This window comes from Ahaetulla prasina, chromosome 2, assembly GCF_028640845.1.
Source record: "Ahaetulla prasina isolate Xishuangbanna chromosome 2, ASM2864084v1, whole genome shotgun sequence".
Taxonomy (NCBI): Eukaryota; Metazoa; Chordata; class Lepidosauria; order Squamata; family Colubridae; genus Ahaetulla; species Ahaetulla prasina.
The window spans coordinates 204766992-204781087 of record NC_080540.1 but is presented as its reverse complement, the minus strand read 5'-3'; positions in this window follow the sequence as shown (position 1 = coordinate 204781087).

Here is a 14096-nt window from a genome sequence, read left to right as displayed (position 1 = left end):
TACGGGTTTTAATGGGTTTTATTATTTATATTGTTCTTTTTTAACTATTTGGCTGTGTAGAATAAGTTTTTTAATTGATATTTTATTCTATATTTATATGTACCTTTTTATTTGCCTGTGAACCGCCCTGAGTCCCTAGGGAGATAGGGGGGTATACAAATACGATAAATAAATAAATAAATAAAAAATAAAAAATAAGAAAGTATTATGTTAATTGACATCAGCAATAGGCAGAGGAATGCAAGAAAGACAATGTCATGAAGATATCTCCTGCAGTGATGTAAAGATAAGTCCTATGTTGGCATTTCATGCTCACTAACCATTCAACTAACAAGCGATTTAAACTTCACAATTGGAATTTCATAAAATATAGTGATAGTTGTCTGTCTCTCCCTCATGTATATAGGTATATGGCAGTGGTGGGTTTCAAATTTTTGTAGTACCAGTTCTGTGGGTGTGGCATTGCTTGGTGGGTGTGGCTTGGCGGGCATGGCAGGGGAAGGATACTGTAAAATCTCCATTCCCACCCCACTTCAGGGGAAGGTTACTGCAAAATCCCCATTTTCTCCCGATCAGCTGGGACTTGGGAAGCAGAGAATAGATGGGGGTGAGGCCAATCACTATTTTTACTACCGGTTCTCCGAACTACTCAACATTTCTGCTACCGGTTCTCCAGAACTGGTCAGAACCTGCTGAAACCCACCTCTGGTATATAGGACTTTGCGGGAAGATTCATTTTTTGTTTGATGGGAAAAAAGCTATTAATCCACATGGCATGTATAGCCTTTATACTTTCTAGATCCCTTTTGATGTTAGTTAAATCAAGTGGTTTACAAACTGATCCTAGGGATTCTGGGCCTCTTTGTAAACTGATGCCAGCAATTGAAGGTGTCCACAGAAAAAATAAGTTTCAATCAAACCTGCATACAGTTTTCCTGGGAATCTAATGTATATCACTCCTGGGTGGATCAAGGCTTGTTATCAGAGCTTCCTCAGGCCACAGATGGAGCAGTCAGAGTAGCCAATCTCTCAGCAAGCGATGGGTGTGCTAATTTGAACTTCAGAACCCGGTCTAAAGAAGACTTCTATGATTAAAGGAAGAAAATATATAAGACCATGGAAAGCTGCTTTATACTAAGAGAAAATATTTAGATCAACCTTGAGGATATTAGATTTACTAAATCTGGACTACTATTAATCTTCTCATTGTTCCCACCACCCATCTCCTTCCACTTATGACTGCATGACTGTAACTTTGTTGCTTGTATCCTTACAATTTATATTGATATTGATTGTTTCCTGATTGCTTATTTGTACCCTATGACTGTTGTGACTCGTCCTCCCTCCTCTCCTCAGCCGGGCCCCTCCTGTCTCCAACCGGGCCTGTTATCAGACTCCGAGTCTGATAATGAAGATGAACGGCCTGTCATGCCTTCAGCCCCCGGCCCTGGCCCCATGCCCGGCGAGGATTCCAGGAATGAACAAACAAACCTCACTCATACGGCTTGTTCCTTTGGCTCAGCCATCAGAGGAAGTCAGCCACGGAATGGAATTACTTGGGCCTACTCCTTCTGACCCCTCCCTTTCCCAAACAGTAGAAGACAATTCAAAGTGGGAGGATCCTCGCTTCCGGAGATCTGAGAGGCGACACCAGCAGAAGGAAGGGAGGGGCAGGTCTGGATAAATGCTGAGTCATGGAGCCACACCCCACAACCTATATAAAGGACCTGCTTTTGGCATTCCAACCTTGAGTCAAGCAAAGTCTCATCTGGTTTGCTGATATCGGACTCTATCGCTGAAGTCACAACTTGGACTCCTGCCTGCCCAGATAAACCTCAAAGGAATTTGGCAAGCTGCAGAGGCTTCGTTGCCACATTTGATACGGACTTCCTTGACCCGGTTGTCGGAGTGGGAGGGGGACACAATGACTATCATCAAGTGTTGTACCTTATGATTCTTGATGAATGTATCTTTTCTTTTATGCACACTGAGAGCCTATGCACCAAAACAAATTCCTTGTGTGTCCAGTCACGCTTGGCCAATAAAAAAATTCTGTCTGTCTGTCTGTCTGTCTGTCTGTCTGTCTATCTATCTATCATCCATCCATCCATCCATCCATCCATCCATCCATCCATCCATCCATCCATCCATCCATCCATCCATCCATCTATCTATCTATCTATCTATCTATCTATCTATCTATCTATCTATCTATCTATCTATCTATCTATCTATCTATTTTATCTGTCAACTTTTCCAAATCTGATGAAACTGTACTTGGAGATGCAGGAAATTCAGCAGAGGTGCTGAATCACTAAGGCCCCAAGCCTTCTCTGGAATGTCCCACTGCAGATCATGTATATCCAGGAGAAAAGATCAAGCCGATGACTGGAAACTTCATGGATTGATTTCAAGCAGCCTCTGAAGGTGTGAGAAAGTGAAACAAAAGCTATGGAGATTTGAATTCAGTATTACCTATGGAACTGGTGTATTTATCTTATCCGTCTGAATGTACTAAAGAGACTTTATACATCCAATTCAGTTCTTAGCCAGGCCAGAGAAAAAGCCATATGGCTGGTAGTGATTCCTGATCACTGCATTATTTTGGCTTCACTGGATCCATTCTGGGCTAGAGCAGGGGTCTCCAATCTTGTCAACTTTAAGCCTGGCGGACTTCAACTCCCAGAACCCCCCCAGCCAGCAAAGCTGATCTGGGAGTTGAAGTCCGCCAGGCTTAAAGTTGACAAGGTTGGAGACTCCTGGGCTAGAGGACTGAGTGAGCGAGTGACGTTCCTTCAGAAATGGAGGGTTAATTAATTAATTCAAGCGACAAGGCCTATTCCTGATGCTCTGCTGTAAATCCCAACCAGAGAAACCAAGGAAGCAAAAAGGAAATAGGAAATATTTAAATCCAAGGTCCCTCTGAGTTCATCCCTAAATAAAATTCACATGCTTACTCAGAAATAAGTTATGTTGAAATTTTGAACATTTATTTCCGACTAACACTGAAGAAAACAAAATATTTCTGCAAACTCTTATGTGGTCAAGATGATTTTGCTTAATGTTGGGATGATTCATTTTCCAGCCTTTAATTTACTGTTTGTCAGGCAAATGGATGGTAAAAGTAATATCTGAATATAGTCCTTCTAGTGAGTCATTGAACTATTCTGGGGAGAAAAAGTGCTTGAAAAGGTGCAATATCACATATTATATCCAGATAGATAAGGAAGTCAATCAGACTAAGCTTTTAGGTTAAAGGCATGTTCCACAGAGTTATGCAATTTAATGTCTGCCCAAACAACAGCCCCCAAAATATCCAGTCACTGAAAGAAACAAGAACAAAGCTGAAAGTGCTATTAGCTCATTTTAAATGGGGGCAAAATGTTATGCCCCCTTATACTTCCCATCATCTGGGTCTCCTGCCAGTTTCTGTCAAATGGTAGGGCTGTGCCATTTAGTAATCATTGCAGAACACAAGCAGAATAAGTATTTTGTGGACAGTGGTGGATTTCAAATTTTTTTACTACCGGTTCTGTGGGTGTGGCTTGGTGGGTGTGGCATGGCATTCATGGATGTGCTTTGCTAATGATCCATTTTGAGCCTCCTGCGTCCATGGTTGATTTTGATGATATGGCTTAGGATGCTGGGGGAAAAAATGTAGAATGTAGAAATTTTTAAATTCAAAGATCCCTGCAAAAGCAGGTATTTTGTTGTCTTTAGTTTGCTTTTTTCAACAGCGATTGGCACTTTTTTCATTTGAAAAAAAAAAAAGAATGAATGGGAATAATAGTCAAAGAAGCTGGGAAGTTCAGACTACCTGTTTCCCTTAGACAATTTCAAGAGTAGACAAGGGAAGAGGAATGGGCCTTCAATTTTTAATCTGACTGAATTGAATTAGGTGTTCCTGCAAATATTGGATCCTAACAAGGTTGAGAGGCAAGTATAGGGAACCAAATGAAGAATATAGTGCATTTCACTGGAAACTGCTATGAATAATTTGTTTACAGTATATATAACCCCTCAGAGCATTATAGTGTATGATGGGACACATAAATATTTAATAAATAATAAATAAATATTTTTATTTAGCATATTTCTGCGATAACACATTAAAAAAAATGGTTGGCATCTTATATAGAAAGGAGAAATAGGGACATCTAAAAATGCAGCAGCCCATTCCAGTGGTTTACACCAGACCTAACAAAAGTCACACCAGGAGAGAAAGTTAAATACAAAAAGAAAAAAAAAGAGCAAGAGTTCTTCTGTAATACTTTAACCAGTTAATCTCTTACAAGTAGAACCACTTCAAACTTGACCTGTCACTTCCCACTAAGGCTGTGAACTGATCTGAATAAGAGGTAGTTTCACAAGTTGGGTGAGTAATCACTTAGCAGTCAGAGAACATTTTAACCTATCAGGGAGAAACTTCCTTTAATCTGACTAATGGAGGAAACCCATCCACAGTAAGAAGGTGATCCTTTGGCCCTCTGGAAAATTGTTCTTGTTTCTTGTAGTTTTCCAACCTCACTGCTCTTTCCAAAATGAAATAGATTCTGGAAGCCAAGATGTCACAATATTGTCAGCAGATTATGTCTTGGAATCACTCCTTTCTTCTTCCCTTCAGCTGGCAACTTTTGGGAGGAACAGCAGGAGAGGGAAAAAAGAGCAAATAATAAGTAAACAAAGTGCAGAATTGCTCTTTGAGCAATCGGCTCTTTGAGAATCGGCTCTTTCTTGAGGGTCCCACATAATCTTTAGTATTATTGTTGGGACAGTCTGTATTCCAGGTAGAATTTGCCCATCCTGTGCAACCATCCAGAAGAGATGCTTAGAGCTCCCATCCCCCCATCTCCATGACAAGAGGAATGGGAGCCCAGGGACCGATTTCCTCAGTGTGAGACTCAACACTGTGGAATAGTTTTCCACCTAAGTGCGACTGACTTTCACCCTTTTGGTTCCTTTGGGAGCTGCTGGAAAATGGCCATATTTAAAGCAATGTTTAGATACTGGAGTGGGGATGAGGTGTTTGGGTGCAGCGTTATGCCTTTCAGGCAGTGGTGAAATCCAATTTTGTTTTTACTACCAGTTTTGTGGGCATGGCTTTGTGAGCGTGGTGTGGCTTTGTGGGCGTGGCAGGGGAAGGATACTGCAAAATCTCCATTCCCACCCCACTCTGGGGCCAGCCAGAGGGGGTATTTGCCGGTTCGCCGAACTACTCAAAATTTCCGCTACCGGTTCTCCAGAACCTGTCAGAACCTGCCGGATTTCACCCCTGCTTTCAGGCCTTTTTCTTTTGGTTTTGAGTTTTATGGTTGATATATTTTATGGGTTCTTGTGGTAGGGATTTTAACCGGAGGGCTGCTGTATGAGTAGGAAAAAATGTAAATGTACTATCATCATTGTTGGTTGTACAGTCAGCCAGATGTTTAGACTGGATCTGGCATTTTTATCTACCTATTGAATGGTTCCCAAGGATCTAGGGTATGTAGATGTTGCTGTTTCATGGTATTCCAATCCCAGTTGTGGTTGTAAATTGACCACTATCTGTGAAGCATACACACACAGAGATACAATATATAATTAACCCATCTACAGTATTCTCCAACACACGGCTTCTATTCTGAACCAAGTCCCCTTATTTTGTGAAAAGTAGAGCAGCTAGACTAGATTCTACATGAGTTTCAGCACCATGATTATAATTTATAAGCCATGAGCCAAGTCACATTATTTCTTATATTACCATAAATTCACTGCAGTCTGTCAGCTTCACCCAACATAGAATCCTTATGTCTATACAAAGCCGTCTTAATGAATGCAAAGGACCATAGATTTGGATGGCCTTGAAAAATTTATTTATTCTTTATTCCCTTCAGCAGGACTCTTTGGAGGTCCTCCTAAGCAATCCATGAATTGAGGAGATAAGGTCACCATCTGATGAGTTTCCTTGAGAAAACATGGGCTATAAAAATAGCAAATGACTGAATCACTCATATCAATCAAAACAATGCGGCATTGTAGTGTTTTCTTCTTTGTGCAGGGACAGGATCAGAATGACACCTTTGATGGCTCTGCCTCTGAAGCATGAATGCCATAGTGCCCCACTAGATACTCTAAATTCTTTTTAACATCTCTAGGAAGCCGCTGGAGATATTTTGGAGAGCCTAAATATATTGATACAGTATGCTGACAAAACTCAGCTACAGTTCTCTTCAACCTCTGAATCAGGAGTGGTGTTCATAAGGTGTTCATAAAATGAAGCTGAATTTTGACAAGGTGAAGACGCTGCGGTGGGTGGTTCTTATGGAAACTGCAGAGTTTCTCTGGTCTACAAACAAATACAGATTTTGTGGGTACTGCAAGAATGATTATTGTTATTGGAGGCCCAAGTGAATAGCATGGGCCATTTTTGCCAAATTAATTTGATTTAGCAGCTAATCCGTTTAGAATAGAATAGAATAGAATAGAATAGAATAGAATAGAATAGAATAGAATAGAATAGAATAGAATTTTTTATTGGCCAAGTGTGATTGGACACACAAGGAATTTGTCTTGGTGCATATGCTCTCAGTGTACATAAAAGAAAAGATACCTTCATCAAGGTACAACACTTAAACACTGAATGATTGTCATAGGGTACAAATAAGCAATCAGGAAAGGGATTAAGGATGTGATTGTTCATGTAATGGTTATTCCATACTATGGCTGCTGTGATATGCTCTTTGCGAAGGGATGGCCTTTGTGTTTGGATCCAGAAGCTGCAGTTGTCACCTAGACATAGACTGGGACACATTGATGCTAAAGCATTTGCTTCGGTAGCCAGTAAATATCAAGCCAGGTTCCAAATTTTGTTTTTGACCCATAAGACTCTAAATAACTTTGGATCAGCACTGTTTGTATTGTTAGAATCCCAGTCAATCTTATACAACATCAGAATGGATCTTATTGCATTGGTCAGTAGCAATACACAGTATCACTAGCAGATGGTCACTTCTTGTAGCAATAGCAATAACACTTAGACTGTTTCACAGTGTTTAACAGCCCTCTCTAAGTGGTTTATGCAGTCAAAATATTTTCCCCAACAATCTGGGTACTCATTTTACTGACTTTGGAAGGATGGAAGGCTGAGTCTACCTTGAGTCGGTGCGAATTGAATTGCTGGCAGCCGGCAATCAGCAGAAGTAGCCTGCAATACTGCATTCTAACTATTGCACCACCATGACTCTGGTAGGTACATGTTGTCCTACCTCATCCCCCAAACTTTTCCTTTAAGGATTTTCAGTGGATGTTTTTGTTTTAATTACAATGTTTTCATTTTTTTTATTATTGCATCTTGAGAGTCATTCATATGGGAAGTAATATAGAAACCTATTCTACAAGTAATAAAGGTAAAGGTTTCCCCTGTCCAGTTGTGTAAACTCTAAGAGGCATCTCCGTTTCTTGCCTCAGGACATTTTCCATGGTCATTTGGTCAGCATAGCTATACACCAAAGGTGCATGGAATGCTCTTACCTTCCCACTGAAATGGTACTTATTTATCTATTTGCATTTGCACACTTTCTAACTGCTAGGTTGTCAGGACTTGGGGCAGGAATGGGAGCTCACTCCATTATTCAATATTTGGGTCTTGAACTGCCAACCTTCTGGTCAACAAGCTGAATGTCTTAACTGCTAGGCCATCACATCCCCACTATAGGTAGTAATATTCCATAAAATAATTCCTACCTACTATTTAGATGGAATCCCCAATATTTTTTCCATAATGGATTTTTCTCCTTTATAAAAATTACCTGTATCATGAGGAAGAGAGAGAGAGAAAAGAATAAGGGAAAGGAAAAGGAAAAGGAAAAGGAAAAAAAAAGAGAAACCCTCATCTTCCTATAAATCTGAATTGTTCCTGATCAATTAAAGTTTCCAGCTGTTTGGCTTTGCCTTAAGCAATATTTTCTTGACCTTTGTGGTGAGAGCTAAATATTTAAAGTTGGCAAATAGGATGCAAAAAACCACAGCATTCTATTGTGCATTGATTCAGCACTTCAGCATTTGGGTAATTACAGTTTGGGAGGTTAAGACTGTCATTCAAAGAATTAAGGATTGATGCCTTTGATTCTTTGGTGAAGGGCTGAGTCGTATATTTATATATATATGTATATGTATATGTATATGTGTATGTGTATGTGTATGTGTATGTGTATGTGTATATGTATGTGTATAGGTATAGGTATAGGTATAGGTATAGGTATAGGTATATGTATTAGCTAACATGTAAACCAAAAAAAGGATAGGCAGTGGCTCAGTGGCTAAGACGCTGAGCTTGTTGATTGAAAGGTCGGCAGTTCAGCGGTTTGAATCTCTAGTCCCGCCATAACAGGGTGAGCTCCCGTTACTTGTCCCAGCTTCTGCCAACCTAGCAGTTTGAAAGCACGTAAAAAATGCAAGTAGAAAAAATAGGGACCACCTTTGGTGGGAAGGTAACAGCGTTCCATGTGCCTTTGGCATTTAGTCATGCCGGCCACATGACCATGGAGACATCTTTGGACCGCTGTGGCTCTTCGGCTTTGTAACGGAGATGAGCACCGCCCCCTAGAGTCGGGAATGACTAGCACATATGTGCAAGGGGAACCTTTACCTTTAAATTAAAAATGAGTAACATTTAAAATAGTTTTGATTGGCTATATGTATTCATGAGAAGATAGTACTGTACAGGCCTGGCATAGTTGTTTTCTACAAAAGAGGGGCATAGGTGTTACCCAATTCCTGTGTTGACTATGTAAGACAATTTAAATTCAGATAAAATCCTAGATATGCAGTACATATGACAATCTATAGATAGGCTGAGTCGAATTGTCCCCCTCTCCCCTGTATTGTTTTTTTCTAATCCATCATCTAGGATCATCATCTCAAGGGGTTTGCTTCTGCTCTTAGATCATTGCCTTCAGGGAACCAATTGTTCTTTATTTGACCTACAAGGGACTGTGGTCTGCTTACTGATTCCCAATCTGCATCTTCTGTCTCTTTCTTTTTCTTCAAGCTTTCATGTACATTATCACCGGAAAAAAACATCAATTTAACTATTTTGATCTTTGTTGTCATTGAAATATCTGCCCTCTTGGCAGTCATTGCTTTCCCCTCTAGTTTAATCTCTTCCTTCCTTCCTTTACATATCCTAACTTTAATTTAAAAGTGAAAGTGATGGAAAATAAAATCCATCCGTTTCACTTTTCCACCATCAGCTGTGTTTGCAGTTACTTTTGTGTTTTTAAATATTTCATTCATTCATTCATTCATTCATTCATTCATTCATTCATTCATTCATTCATTCATTCATTTATTTTATATAGCCATCCATCTCAGGGGGGCTAATTTATAACCTTAATCCAGATTTTTCATTGTCCACTTTTACTGTTTTGAGTTCATATGAATCTCTTTACTTTCAGCAACAAAAATGATAGTCTTCTATTACTTATCAAAGCATAACCCTGGAGAATCGGACAAAATATTTCTGTACAAATCTATGTAATGATAATTGAAAAGATAACAGCGTTTTATCCACTCTTAGCCCACTTAGCAAATAAATTACTCTTTTGAAATAATACTTAGCATCTTCAGGGATATTTTACAGTAGACTACTTGCATTTTGATATGATCAGAGGCTATGCTTAAATTCTTTAACGTCTCAATCAGCAAGGCAAATTATTGTTTTAATACCAGGTTATATAAATTAAGTCATACAAATTGGTAAATGATACAGACTGCCACATTTACAATTTTCTCTGCTGGTATTCCCTGGTATTTAGAAATAAATTTTCTTAGAGTAAGAGGAACACTTCTAAATATGTTTCTTTCAAAAATATTTGCACTGATATTTTTTTAATTTCCTTTCACATGATGCCCACAGTCTGTGTATCATCTGTTCCACTAAAGCTTAATCATTATGGTATTATTATTATTATTATTATTATTATTATTATTATTATTATTATTATTATTATTATTATTAAAATGTATGATCAATCAATCAATCAATCAATCACTCAATCAATCAATCAATCAATGTCTATTACAGTCATGGACCAGCATTACAAATAAAAGCATTAAAAGCAATAATAGTAGTAAAAAATAAAAATAAAGACAGACAGAATAATATGTTACAATTGGTGGTGGATCAATCAGTGGGCATTTAAAGTTTGCCTAATTTTACATACAGGGCATAGCGGAATTTGGCCACATTCAGATATACTAGTTCATACCAATCTGATAACAATAGTTGCACACAGAGGTGTTATTCAGCAGGTTCTGACCAGTTCTGGAGAACCGGTAGTGGAAAATTTGAGTAGTTTGGAGAACCGGTTAATACCACCTCTGACTGGCCCCGCCCACATCTATTCTCTAAAAACTTGGCCTTTGTGCCTGGAAGTGTCATGGGGCCCCTTTCTTGGGTTTGTTGAGGGTTATTTTATGAAGTTCAGCTGCTATGTGTTCTTATGTATTTTATTTATCTGTTTTATCATACGCCAGTCAGAGTCACTTATGTGAGATGGGCAGCTATATAAATTAAATAAATAAAATTTCTGGTATCAGGGACCCCTAAAGGAAGATTAAAATGTCCCTGTGTGTGGACCTAATGTAATTCCATTCCTTCCTTACTGAAGAAAGGAGGAATTTTTGTCTTAGATTTCTATCTTGCTTTTTCTTCCAAAATGGCTCTCAAAGCAGTTAATTTATCTTTAGCAAGAGCATTTTACTGTCATCCAAATCAAGCATCTACTTGTTTTCCTTCATATCTGCACCAAAGCTCTTAGCCAAAGAGAGATGCCATCTTGATCCCAGCTTTACTCTGAAAAATAAAATCTAGCTGTACAATGTCAGTATTATGCCTTGCTAGATTTGCTGTCCTAACCACCTAAAGATGATCGCTCCCTTAAATTAAATTTTATTCCCTTAAAATTAAATGTGCGACCAGACACAAAAACCAGTCACCGCTGCCCTCTCTAAAATGCCCTTCAATATCTCTAATACCTGCCTCCTCTGTTGTTCCAGAATGCCTATGCCACCCCCCCTCTAACAAACATTCAACTATTCCATTATTTTGGAAATAATAAAGTGTGGTTTCATTGCCAGCTTGTCCACTGTGAATAGACCGCAGTTTAAGTTTTGGAGGTTTATCTGCTTTTAAATTAAACAAGCCCTTTTTAGCATTTTTCTCCCTTTATGATAGGAAGAAAAATGATAGGTGGCCTATTAATTGCCCATAAAGAGATCCTCTATCTGTCCTAAGTTCTGCTTTGATTCCCGCAAGTGTATATTTAAGTCTTTCCTTTCACTATTTTTAATCAGTTAAATAGCTAATTGTGAATACAAAAGAACAATGAGAGGAAAACAGTAATTACATTCACCATTAAAACCAAAATATATATTCAAGCAATTCAGGAAAAGCTAGTTAATGGGACATTAATACTCTTCATCAATAATTCCAAGCTTGGATCAACAAGAAATAATGAACCGAGCCTTGAAGCAATTAACTTTTTTGTTGTTGTTGTTGAAGGTGACCTCAGCTTAAAGGGCTATATAAAAGGATCTTAAAGTTGCAGAAGGACATTGCTCTAGATTTATTCGAATGAAAACTCTTTCTAATATCAGCTAATGTCAGCTAATTATTCCAGCTAATTATGGAAGAAAAGTACTCTGACAGTGGTAGATGGAAGCAATATTTAGGTATTTCTGTGAGTAAAGGGTAGTGAAAAGAATGTTGAGCTTGGACTGAGAAGACTCAGATTCAAATTTCTGATCATTAATGAAGGTGAATGACTTTTCTCTCTCAACCGACCCAATTCACATGATTGTTTTGATGACCAAAGACTTCAGTGGAAACTAGGGAAGGGAAAATGGGTATGTTAGGCCTGGAAGCCATCTTTTTCATTGGATCTTCAGGCCTGCCACATTTACTACTGTGGGAAACTGGGAGGGGGGATTGTATGGAGCCAGGGTGATATATAGTCATAATAACATTCCTTTCTCAGAAAGTCAAGGACATCTTGCCCTGCACCTGGACGGCTGGAACTGGAAAGCCTCTCCAGTTGGGACAGTGCTTTGATTGGGCCATGTGATGGACGTGTGGGTGTTGGGCAGGGACTTGGACTTTCTGTTGGGTGGGGAAAACCTGGAAGCTTTCAGATTCGGGTTTTCCCAGATGTGCCAATATGACATCTCTAATAATACTAACTCTAATAGGACTGCCTTAGCAGTCTTCATGCAATTAATCAATGAAATGCTGCTTGTACAAAGGGGTCTTAGTTTACCTGAAAGACATTCTCATATTCAGTGAGACCCTCGAGGAACATGTAAAACTAGTGCGGCAGGTGCTAAAAAAAACTCCTTGTCGCTAAACTCTACACAAAGCTGTCACAAAGCCTGGGTACTTACGGGACCGCCTGCTGTTACCGCATGCCTCCCACCGACCCGTACGCTCACACAGAGAGGGACTTCTCAGGGTGCCGTCCGCCAAACAATGTTGGCTGGTGGCCCCCAGGGGAAGATCCTTCTCTGTGGGGGCTCCTACTCTCTGGAATGAACTTCCCCCCGGTTTACGCCAAATATCTGACCTTCGGACCTTTCGCCGCGAACTGAAAACATATTTGTTTGTTTGCGCGGGGCTTTCTTAAATTGGGTAGATTTTAATTTTAATTGTTTTTAGTTTTAAATTGGGGTTTTTTAGATTATATATTTTAATTTATCGGCCTAACTGTATAATAAGTTTTTTAATTTATTTTTAATTGTACATTGTTTATTTTTATCTTGGCTGTACACCGCCCTGAGTCCTTCGGGAGAAGGGCGGTCTAGAAATCTAATAAAATAAATAAATAAATAAATAAATAAATAAATAAATAAATAAATAAATAAAATGTGAATTCTACCAAGCCTCCCTTGACTACCCAGGCTACTGAATATCCAGTGAAGGGATGGAAATGCACCCAGGGAAAGTAAAAACTGTTAGACTGGCAACCCCCACATACCGGCAAACAGCTTCATTGCTTCCTAGAATTTGCAAACTTTTACAGATAGTTTATATCAGCATTCACAGAAGTCACCTTGCCTCTAACAGAACTGTTAAAAATGGGACCATCCGCTGCAAAGCCACAACCAAGTCAACCGCTCACCTGGTCAATGGGCTGTTAAAAGGCTTTGAAAAATTAAAATGGCTCTTCACTGAAGAGTTGATCCTCCAGCACCCTGATTCAGAATGGGAATTCATCATCATCCAAGTGGACACCAACAACGTGGCAATGGCAGCCGTTCTCCTGCAAAAGGACCCACAGGGACAGCTCTTACCCTGTGCCTATGTGTCCAAGAAACTCACCAATACTGAAAGGAGGTGGGCCAACTGGGAGAAAGAAGCCTACGCAGTCGGCTGGACTCTCCTCTCCTGGAGGCATTTCTAGAAGGGGGTAAATTGCCTTTCGAGGTCTGGACTGATCATAAAAACCTCAAAGCTCTAAAAAACCCAAGGAAACTGTCTCCCAAACAAATCTGCTGGGCACAGTACTTCAGGCTGTTTAAATTCCAGCTGAAATACATCCCAGTGGGAAAGAATCTATTACCCTATCGAGAAAGCCCCAATTCAATAGCTGCAGGGAAGAAGTCATCCATGCCAGCATTCCCTCCTCACAATCAGCCACACAAGTCACCACCAGGGGGCAAACCAGATGACAACCCGACCCCAGCCAGGACAAGTTGACAGCGGCACTGAAGGCAACGCTCCTGTGCTGTCCCCCTCAACCACAACCCAAAAGACACGCAAGCTGACTGTATTTGCCAGCAATTTACTCGTACTACAGATATCAGTTCTGGCAATGAACCTGCGATTGCCTGCCAAGTCCTCCTATCTCTTCAGTGCAACTGCGGTCTGTTGCTGGAGCAACCCAGAGTTCAGAAATAAACAGAAATCCCAAAAGCCAATTCCTTAGTCTCACAAATAAGCAGCCAAAGTTTCCAAAAGTCAGTTTTTGTCCGTCACGAAGCCCAATGGCAGCTCCATCCACTTTTATACCCTGTGGGGTGTGGCTCCATGACTCAGCACTCCCTGGGCCGGCCCCTCCCTT